We start from the raw sequence: 11,960 nt of genomic DNA, 5'->3' as shown, positions 1-11,960 counted from the left end.
CTTTGGGGATGAGCCCTCTGTATCCTGAGCAAACACCCGAATACATAGAGGAGTTGAAACAAAATTCTGAAGTTACTAGAGAGAAATAGATCCCAACTCAAATAAATTCTGTATTACATTGTATCAAAATGGACTGTATAAAACAGAGTTTCAAAAAATCATTTAATGTATAACGTAGATGCATTCAAAATTTAAGGCAATTTGGGGAAACAAAATTACTCCTACTGCAGAATTTTGACATCAGACAAGAACATCCAATGATTTTTTTTCCGTATTCTTTCTTAATATCAAACAGGAGTTCTTCCCTCATGCTGAAGAAATATGAAAACTTTCACCCAAGCGACAGACAAAGGGCATCGTAGTACATGACCCCATTAAAAACTATAGAGCTTCAAACTCCTCAAAACTGAAATATCTCTACTTATACTACAAAGTATTAATTTGTCATTAACCTTCATGACATCTTTTTCCTGCTATATGGGAGAATTTAGTATCTTCATAGAATTGTTTCTTTTAGTACAAATGCTATACCATCTGCAAGCGTCTTCCATGAGACTAAAACGTAGCTGGTTCATGGTCTATTTATTAGGCATTCTCTACCTGAAGGTACAGAAATCAATTGATGATAACTGTTTTTTAGAATATTTTCACCTTTTTTTTTTTTTGATCAACACCTGCTAGTCTGGTCTCCTGTCTCTTTCAGTCTCTCAGATAGTGTTTCACTGCTTAGAGGCCTTTGAAAGGCAACAGATAACAAACACTCTTTGGTCCCTGGGTTTCAATAGAATAACCTGAAACTCCTTATCATGAAGGCCTAAGCAGACCACGATATTGGGGAGTTGCTGAGGTTTCCCAGGTCCTAGTTCCATGAATAATTTGACTTCTTTTCAACAACAACAACAAAATAAATGAGTTAAACTAAATGTATATTTGTGTCCTCAAGATAATTTTTTTTTTAACAGCAGCAACAGTGATCTGCCAAGGTCTTCCCACATTGCTCATTTCAAAACCCAGTACTCTGTTTACAGCTTGTCTTCTGCATACAGACAAGGACTGGCTAGACATCAAGGCATCAAGGGTCATGTCTCAGCGGAGACAACAGTGGTGTTGAATACAGGCGCATTTTCAGATCTCTTGATGAAGAGGCTTTTAAGTAGCCCCGTTGACTAGTTCAATAGCCATGAGGTGAGTTCTCTGTGGATGTCAGGCTGTGTTTGTTGTTAAGCCATGTTCAAAGGCTTTTAAGAAGAAAACTACTAATCTGTCTAAAGAGTTATGACTTTTAAATGTTAACAAACTTGTGTGTGTGTGTGTGAGATCTGTCCCCCTCCTCTACCCCACACCTTACTGTGTGTTTGAATATGATATATATGCATACGTATGTATGCATATATGTATACGTATACATATATATACATATATGCATATATATACATATATATACATATATGCATATATATACATATACATACATATATATATATATATGTATATATATATATAGTCATGATTCGCAAGTACACACACAATCCATCAGAATGCTTTATAACAAACTTGTGCACTCTAGGCAGTCAGTTTTTGTTGTTTTTGTTAAAGAACAGATGAACATTTTTGCCTATCCAACAGTATTTCTGGAGACTGGCTAGTATGTGTGAATAGATCAATTCTAACCTGTATCCCTCTCCTTCCAGAGCACAGGTGTCATCTACCAAGGTGTACTATAATTCTGGCACAGCAGGCCAATGTCTCTCAGAGTGACCTATGGCAAATCCATTAACTCCTCTTCAATTCCTCTATTTTATAACAATGAAATAAATACAAACTGACTACAGTTCTCAGAACCGGTACAGCACCAAAGCAGACAGAAAGATAGGACAATAAAATTGGATCATACAGTGACATACATGAAATTCAAAGGAAGACTGAGTGAAAATGGTGTGCAGAGGGAATCTTTTGTGCAGTGTGTGAAAGTTTCACCTGTCAATAAGAAAACCTCTGGCCAATGAGCTGAGGGAGGATTAGAAGGTAGGATATCCTGGTAGAGAGAGATTGGATTTGTGGGATACAGACAGGCACAGGAGAAGATTTGCTCTGGAAGGCTGAGTCAGCAGCAAAAAACTGAGGACCACGTAACTAGCCATGGGGCAGACTTTAGAACAGAATCACAGGGTGAGTAAGTTATGAGCTAGTCAGGGAAGGGTCCTGGGCTTGTGGCCTAGGTGTTTATTCTTATAGAGGAAGTCTCAGAGTTATTATTTTGAGGAACAATGGAGTTCTTTAGAGATGATATTTTGAGGTTAAACAGCAACAGTGATTGGACAACACTGTGATATACCAATAGCTATTATATTTTATACTCCAAAAAATCTTATTTTTACATATATTGAATACAATTAAAAATGGTATTGTTAGAATTATAGGCCATAAAGCACATCTTTCTCACTGTCTTGAAAAGAATGCTGAATGTTGTCTACACATTTCAGAAAGACAGTTGTTCCACTGCGATTTCTCCACCTATGCATGGTGTGTTTGTAAAGAACGAGAAAGTATTGTTAATGAGTGTGATTGTGTTCTGTTGAATTACATCGAACTGAGTCTGGATCAGAAATGGAAGGGGGATATTATAACCTCCCAATAAAAATATTTCCTGAGACACAAGAAAGTATTTATCTCTTGAATATTAAAAAATGAAAACATCATCCATGTTATGAAAAATAAGTGAATAAGCAACATTAATGTTGAACTATCCTTGACTGTCATGTATTCTGTGACAGAAAGATTTTCTTAAACTAAGCTCTGTTGTCATACAGCTGAAGTTAACATTTGTTCTTCTACAAACCAGTAAGTCTTTATTATACTCTTCTTTAAAGGCTTCTACTAAGGGGTAATAGGAAATGATAGAACAAAGTTTGATTGTGATTATTTTATTTACAAAGTCATGTTTGCTTCTCAAACAGATGATATCAAACCCTGGTTAAGCAGAGAGATGCAGCATAACCTCTTCCTTCTCTAAGTTTGGCAAGACTATCTTAGCATACATAGTTCTTACTATCACCCCAGAGGGCAGCCAAAGTTGGATTAGTTACTGCCCACTGTTAGATCACAAAGGTTGAAAGGCCTGGTAAATACTACATCTAGAATTTGAATCAGATCTCAGACATCTTGCTGGTAGATGGGGACCCAGAAGATCTAGTTCTAATTGCAGTCTTGCTAATAAGGTTGCTGAGTGCCACTAAATAAATCCTTCAGCCTGCTGGGTCTCAGGTAACTCCACTCCTGTGAGAAAAAGGTAGGGTACATTTTCTCAAATATGCTGTCTATAGAGACTATACTTTCAGTTAGCAAATGAGGGAATTAGTAAAGATTTTTTTCCTGGTCACTTCCTTTGTTTGTTTTGTTTTTTGTTTTTCAAGACTGTTTTGTGTGTGTGTGTGTGTGTGTGTGTGTAGCCCTGGCTGTCTTGAAACTAGCTCTGTAGACCAGGCTGACTTCAAACTCACAAAGATCCACCTGCCTCTGCCTCTCTAGTGCTGGGACTAAAGGCGTCTGCCACCATGCCCAGATCCTAATCATTTCTTAAGCCTTTATCTTAGCATAACTCTGTTCTTAGATGCATCCAATCACACTGAAGACTCACAAAGTAAAAGTCATGTTCGTAATACCATCTTCAACTGAGGTGTCTCTGGAGAAGGATTTCTTTGAGTTCTTCAGGGCACAGGTGAGCTTCCTAGAATCACCAGGCTCTCATCTCCATAAAACACCTCCTCATGTTTACTGTCTCCCTTTAGGTCCTTGAAATTTTTGTTTCTATCTTGTTTTTCTCATTTAACATCCATAAAATGAAATACAGGCCTTACCGAGCAGGGAAAACACTCCATTTGAGCCGTACTATCTCTGGCTGAGCTAACAAGGTCCTACACCCAGTCTCATTGTCGGCCTACACAGGTATGAAAGAGATAAGGTGGGGTGGGAACTTGACCACTGACAGCCAATTAGAAGAGCTTTTGTCTGTGGATCTGAACAGGGTGACTCATCAGCCACCAATCCCATATTTCAATAGGAGAACAAAAGTCCACTATTATTACACCAAAGGCTGTGCTTGGTTTTATTCCCCTGTACAGAAAAAAAAAAAAAAAGTTAGTTTAACTCTCAAGAACAACTTCAGAATTGCCAGAAAACAAAGCTCAGAGGGGAGAATCCAAAAAAACAAACTAAGTGTACTACATCTAGGTCTCCACAGTAACAAAGTGGAGAAAAGCAACTATAATCCAGAGAGAAAATCTTAGTAACCTCACTTATCTGAGAAGCAAACAAAACTGTAAAAAATAAAATGACCTCAACATTCCAGTCACGAATAGAGTCCCCATTGGTTACTTCCTTTATTGCCTTGCTCCTTCTTTTTTTAAAGATTTATTCATTTATTTATTATGTATACAGTGTTCTGCTTGCATGTATGACTGGATGCCAGAAAAGGGCACCAGATCTCATTATAGATTGTTGTGAGCCACCACGTGGTTTCTGGGAATTGAACTCAGGACCTTTGGAAGAGCAGCTAAGTGCTCTTAACCTCTGAACCATCTCTCCAGCCCCCCAGCCTCAGTTCTTACTAGACAGGAACATGTGAGACATGTGAGGTGTGTGTTCATTTGTCAGTTCCAAATGGTCTTTAAAGTTATGACAACTTAAATATGTATAATCTTCATTTCCCATCTTTCTTTCAAGTGGCATGGAGTATGTATTATTATACTGATATATATCTGAGCTAGATATACTGATATGTTTTAGAATCCAGAAAAAAAAAATAAAACCTCTCAGAATTTATACCAGGAAACACTAAAGGTATGGATTGGCTGTCGTTTTCTTCGCTGTGGCTAAGAAAGCATTCCTAGGAGTGGTGGGGGGTAAGGGCGTGCAGTCTGCCCTGAGAACACTCTATCTACCTTTGTCTGGAAGGGACCTCCAGGGTGAGGAGGCAATAACTTCACACAAGGGTAATCAGAAATCAACGCAAGCAAGGCCACAAGTCAGTCTTTACACAGTTTGAATCGTTTCTCCAGCTGTCCACTTTTTTCTGTCATCGTTTAAAAAATAGTTTTATCATTTTTATCATCAGAGGCGAACAGAGCTTGAAAAGGTAATCATGTGACCTAGTTCCTAAGTGAGGCCCCAAGCACCAAATCCCCATGGCTTGGTTTATCTGGCTGCTCAGCACCCAGATGGCTCAGGAAGGAAGGAGTCTTTCCAAATGCTGCTTGAGTGCTGCCTCCGGAAGTCCGTCATGCTCCAGGCATCTTTTGAAGAAAATGGTACGGGGAGTCCTTTATTTGTAGATTCCAGGGACTTGTACTCCATAATCCTGCTAGCCTGATCAAACTGGTTTGGAAACTGGCACTAGATCCAAACATTATAGGCTACTGGCATTTCAGCAACATGTAAGACACCTTAAAAGATAGGTTCAAGATATATCTCTCTGCTAGATACAAACCAACTGAGTCGATGTAAGAGTTATCCAGAGGGTTTAAATATCACATATGCAGGAGCTTGTGGAATGGTAAGCAAGAGAGGTTTAGCTATATGCTCAAGCCAGGTCTTACTATAAATAATGAAATAAAGGGGAGAATGTAACAAAAAGCCAGGCGCAGTGAAGAATAGCTAATACCCTGCCAAGAGGAAATTGCCGATTACTTCAATCAGAACACGTCTAATAGGCATCTTCTATATTCAAAGATTCAAATGTGAGTCAAAGGAGATGCCCATCCTGACGAAGTCATCAGCATCATGCCACACAGTGACCAGATTGCAGCAAATACCTAAAAAGCCAAAAAAAAACCACACCACATGCTGAAAGCAAAACACAAGGAGAGAGCTGAGTTAGGGTGTTGGTGAGTCTGGCGAGCAGAAAGCTCAGTGAAGGGTTTCTGACACTGAAAGGCAGATCTAAAGTGCTCAAATAGAGACTAAATGGGCAAGAGCCTTCTGGGGAGAACAGTGATAGAATAAAGACATCAGGACAAACAAGGGGCAGAAGAGAGGTTAATCTAGACATTCAGGTAAAGGCCAGATCATGCCAGCACTTGTTGGCCATTTTCACGATTTGACTTTTAATCCCAAGAGCAGAGGGAGGCCATCAAAGGATTCCAATGTAGAGAGACAAGCTGAGATGTGCATCTAACCTGACAACTGGAACCTCTGTGGGAACAGAACTTAGGGTGGAAAAACCAGCTCACATGCTCCTGCAGAGTCCAGGGCAGCAATGGTGCCATGAACTAGGGTGCCGGATGGTATTCCAAACATCCAATTTTTGGCTGGGAGACAACATCTAGTTCACATCTGCGTCTGTTCTCTATGGCATGATTCTAGTACTTGGTAAACACTCAGGATGCGGTTGTTGGCTGAAAGGAGATAAACTCCAAAGGACCCAGTAATCAACAGTAGCAATAGTAAGTTTCCTCCTCACCAGCAAATCCGAGATAAGGAGAGACATCCAACGGAGCTGGGTTAGGTTCTGTACTTCTCTCACAGAGGTGCAAGAAGGCGAGGGAAACCTTTTGCCCTGAGATAACCTCTTTCTCTGATAATTAGGGAATTGTTAACACAAGCAACAGAAGTCCAGGTGAAGAGATATCACCTACCAGCATGTGCAAGACCCAAATTTCAATTCTGAAAATCACAAAACAAAACAAAAAGTTTAGTCAGGCATGGTCTTGGAAAGCTGTGGCAGGGGATTGAAAGGTGAATCATAGATTCTGCCTCAAAAACACAAACAAACAAAACAACAAAAACCAGACTAACAAACTGAGATCCTGTCTCAAATTGCCCACCTGCATTAATCTTCCATGGTAATACAGCAGACTGCTAGTTGAACTCTCTGCAGGGCCAGGGGTGGAATTCTGTGCGAGTGTTTGTCTAACCTGTTTAGGCCCCAGATTTGACTGCGAGCACTAAAAGAAAGAAATAAGCCGTGCGTCTCCACTTCTCCCTCTGTACAGTAGAATCATTAGCATTTGCCTATCTGAAACTGCTACAGTGGAGATTAAGTAAGATTACACGTGTTAATCTTTTATCACAAGGTTTGACACATAGAAAGCTCTCGATAAACATTACTATCTTTATTGTCCTGGACTCGGAGCTTTGCAAAGGGAAGCACGCTTTGTTGGAGGACAGGTCTCGTGCCGTAAGGTTCTCATCCATTCTTCAGAATCTGAGCGTTTTATTTCCCATGTTCAGTTCAGAGCCATCTTTGAAAAGTCAGGTAGACGAACAATCTCTAGTATCCTGGAGGGAGCATTCTTCCCACCCTGTAATTATCAACCTCGCCGTCGACCTTCCTCTTTTCCTGTTCCAAGCAAAATTATTCCGTCTGCTTGCCTTTCCCCCACAATCCTGCTGTTCCAAAGCTAATTGCATCTAGTTGCATTACACACCCGCCTTACGTTATTTTGTCTATTAATTTTTGCGTTCTTGTAAATAGATCGCATCTACTCTGTGTGTCCCCTTTCCCTTCTTAATAATGAACTTCCTCGCTCTGGCACTGGCTGAGACTTATCCTTCAAGCCGGGCTTCTTCATCTGGCCTCCAAATTCTTTGCTGCTTAGGTGGTTGCTTTTGGCTCCTGCCTTCTTCATTCATCTTTGTTAGGCGGTCATCTCAGAAAACATCTCTCTCTGACAGAATACACGAGGGAATTATTCCTCCAAAAAAAAATTTTTTTTTTAATTATCCTTTCCTTTGAGTTGGTTTTCATTGTCTCCTCCCTTGGAATGTCTAGTAATAAGCGTCTTCCAGGTAGAATTGCACATCGTCTACACTTCTGACAGGTAAAGGGAAGAAGAGGAAGAAAGAAGCCCCACCTCCAGGCACTCTTCCAAAATGAATCAAATAAAAACCCTCCCAGCCCATCCCTCTGGGCACTTAGCACAGGCAGGCTTCCTTCGGGAAGATTAATTCTGCCTTTTCCAATTTTCATGCTTTGCTGGCGTTCCTCACCTTCCATATCTGAGTCCTGTGTAGGTTGATTGTGTTCCTTAATTGTACTCTTAACACTGACTTCATCTACTGATTCTGAACCTTGTTTCATGGCTCATTGCAAACTATTCATCTCCTGATCTACACCCCTCCCTACCCCACCCTCTTGAATTTCTTTATATAATTCTTAAACAAGATCCTTGGGATTTTGTTTGTTGGAAGCATTTGTTTTTTCTCCTTCCTTTCTTTCTTTTAATGTGAGGCCTCTTGTTTTGCTTGGTATTGTTTTGAATTCTTACTTATTACTGTGGGGGATTGTGTTTCCAAGGCTCTGTGCTTTGTTTGCCTGAATTGCTGCCTTCACCCCGAAATGATCAGTTCAAATTTGTCTGCTTATCCACAAGGGATCCCAGAACAAGGGTGGAGTGGGTATGAGTTACTAGGTTAAGAACCAAGGAATCTTAGCACAGAGGGAAGTCTCAACACTTTACACAAGCTCTCTGACACGATGTCTTCCTGACTGTTTATACATACCCCAACTCACAGGAAACTCAGAACTATGCAAGGGTAACTTCCCACCTCACATATTAATCTCAGCATCGTTTAACACATGTATAATACTGTTGCTTTTTAAGGTTGTACAGATTATATTGAGGCCACAGTCCCCAATTATAGCTTTTAGTTATTTTAAAAATATATGCCCTGTCTAGGCAATGGACCCATACAACTTTAATCCCAGCACTTGGGAGGCAGAGGCAGGTAGATCTCTGAGTTTGAGGCCAGCCTGTTCTACAGAGTGAGTTCCAGGTAGCCAAGTATACACAAAGAAACCCTGTTTCAAAAAAAACCCAAATATTTATGATATATCCTAAATATTTGACTACTACTCTCTTCCGGGACAATTATCCTAAATTCTTTGAACCACTGATCAAGAGCTCTGGACTCCACTTTCTCTTACTTTACCTTACGGAGTTCTTGCATATCAATATACCCCCTAATTCACCCAACTCAGAACTAAGTGTGATGTTCTCCTAGCGTCTGGTCATCTCAGATCAGCGTGCATGGATGATCATTTAGTCTAGAACCATATTATTTGCATATCCTCCCTTTATAATGACTCTGGGTATTTGAATGAGAGAATCCCATAAGTTTTAGCCACTTAAAAATTGAATTCCCAGTTGGTGGCTGTTTAGGAAGGCTTAGTGGGTGTGGCCTTGCTGGAGAAAGTATATAAGTGGGGTTGGACTTTGGGGTTTCTGAAGAGCCATTTCAAGTTAGCTCCTACTGCTTCCTGTTTGTAGCTGGAAATGTGAGCTCTTGGTTGATGCTCTAGTCACTGGCTCCCTGCTTCCTCTGCTCTGGAACTCTCAACAACTGTAAGCCCCAAACAAACGCTTTCTCTCTAAGTTGCCTTGGTTGTGATGTTTTACCTCAGCAATTGAGAAGTAACTAATAACTCCCAAAATGTTATTTTATAGATTCTAGTATGGAGTTATTCCTGAATAAGATAGCCACTACCCTGGAATTACATACAAAGATTTTGAAATCTGAAATTAAAGATTTACATATAGATTTATTAAGTGCATTATGTGAGTCCTAGGTTATCTTTTCAACTTTCATTTTTTATTTTAAATTTCAGCTCTGATTTCAAGTCAGTTACTCTGTCTCTAACCTGCTTCAGTATAGAAAGCACACAGCTTCTGACATCATAATTCAAATTCTTAGAAAAAATTCTGACAGCCAGGGCCAAGAGTACAAAGCAAGTGGTGATGGCTGAGGTTGCCATCAGTTAGATAGCCAGCATTCTTGAGGTTTCCTTGATCCTTGAGTCCTCTGAAGCACACAATACTACTCATACTTTCCAGGGAATGCATACAAGGCGAACACAAACATCCTAGTTATGATGACAGCTAACATGTGATCTGGATCCAGTCTATTATGAGCTAAAGCATTTTTCAAAAAGGTTTCCATGTACTGTAGTCCCCGTTATAATGCTATGAAGTTGAAGGCTGTGCTGGTGTAACTATTTTTAATACAAAGACACTGAAACATGGAACACTGAAAATGTTCGGTGAGACAGGTGATGTGGAAATTTCAACTCAGCCAGCAAAAACTCTAGGGACTAAATTCATAAGCCCTCACTAAGATCTTGTCAGATAACATGCAGAAAAACAAAATTTTTATGACTTTCCTGATTAACTAGTATAGTACGTCTCAAAATAATAAATGTGTGTGATTTAGCATAGGTGCCGAGCTATTTAGAGATCACATTTTTTCCCTGAAAATACACTCAGACCTCCATCACCTCAGGATTCACAGTGGTTTCACCTACACATACTCACACAGTATGTGTATGCCCCTGTCCTTATAGCTAGTGACAATGAGTAAGGGACCGGACATCTCTAAGCTTGTCAGTCGCCCCCTAGAAATCCAGCTTAACTCTCTAACCCATTACTCTTTACCAACCCACCTTTCCCCCCTTTTTTTTATGTGCATGTGTATGTGCCTATGTGAATGTATGCCGCATGTGTGTGGCTGCCCACAATGGCCAGAAGGTTTCAGATCCTCTGTAGCAAGACTAGAGTTACAGGCAATTGTGTGCTGCCCAGTGTAGATGCTGGGAACGGATCACCTGGTCTCTAAAAGAGCAGTAAGTGTCCTTAACCACTGTGCAATCTTTATGTGTGTCTGTGTTTGTGTGTGTGTGTGTGTCTGGAACAGACGATAATTTGTAGAATTGATTCTTTCAATGCAACACATGGGGCCCTGGCATCAAGCTCAGGTCCCTTCTGAACCCATTCCCATTGGTTCAGTCCACCTTTCTTAACCCTCGGTTCTCTCTTAACTGTGACCACTATGAACCTCAGCTCAATAACACATGCCTGGAGGGGGGGGGGGGAATGTTTCTCTCCTCTCATTTTCATCAGAAAACATTACAGCATCTTCTTCCCAAGTGGGACGGGAGTCCTTTCTTTACTGCCTTGAGCACATAGTGGAAAAAGCTGGTTGGTAATGTGGCTCAAGGAAAGACATTTTCAAGGCTGGGAGACTATTAGGGTATTTCAAGGACAGGGTGCAGTTCAACCCCTGTACCATTCAAATAAGAGAAACATTCCAGTGCAGCTACCCAGATACAGTTCACATCAAACAGAGCAGCACTGGCCAAGCAGTCAGAGATGATGAGCAGGAACACAGATCCCCAAGGAACCAAGAAGGCGAAGGGCCACAGTCACTGACAAAGGAAACAACAGGAACCAAAGAAAGAAGGAAACCTGAGGAGATAAAGACTAAAGAAAAGCGATGAAGAGTGCGGAGAAAGGGATTCTTGTGGGTGGAGATAATTAGCCTGGGTCACAAGTATCTTTTAACAGTGAGCTAGCTCACCTTTCCAGCTTCAGCTCCCGATGTGCTCCTCCCATGACCCCAGTGGACACCCACACCTAAACGTGGCTCTGGCTGTGCGTCATGACATCACAACTGTTTTGGCTTTGTTGACGGAGGACTGCTGTGCCTGCAGCTCTCCTCTTGTTACCCACTCCCTCTGTCGTTTGAGACTACTCAGTCGGTGGGAAGCTCGGCTTTCTGTTGCTGTCGGTTTTTTTCAGGTTTTGAGACAAGTCCGCATTGTGTTGCTAAGATGAGCTCAAACTTGTGATGTTCCGGCTCTAGTGTTGTGATCTTAGGTTTGTGTCACCACATTCAGCTTTCATTTCGAGTTTTAGATATCAGTTGACTTTAAGGCATCGTAGAAAATGACCGAAATCGTCAAAATCCCAAACTGACTTTGGAATGACCTTGAACTGTGCTAGGTGTGACACACCCCCAAAGCTTAATCAGGCTGTCTGCCCACAACACCTCAACATTTATTTTATGTTTACTAAGTATAACTTTTTAAAAGAGCTTCTAGAAGCCACCGTCTGAAAACGTAAATGAACAAAATCCTTTGATCCGGAACGCAGAACTCAGTCCAGTTGAACAAACTTCTTATTGCTGCT

The sequence above is a fragment of the Grammomys surdaster genome, unplaced genomic scaffold, assembly GCF_004785775.1.
Source record: "Grammomys surdaster isolate TR1022 unplaced genomic scaffold, NIH_TR_1.0 65, whole genome shotgun sequence".
NCBI classification, from domain to species: domain Eukaryota; kingdom Metazoa; phylum Chordata; class Mammalia; order Rodentia; family Muridae; genus Grammomys; species Grammomys surdaster.
Note: the sequence above shows the minus strand (reverse complement) of the source record.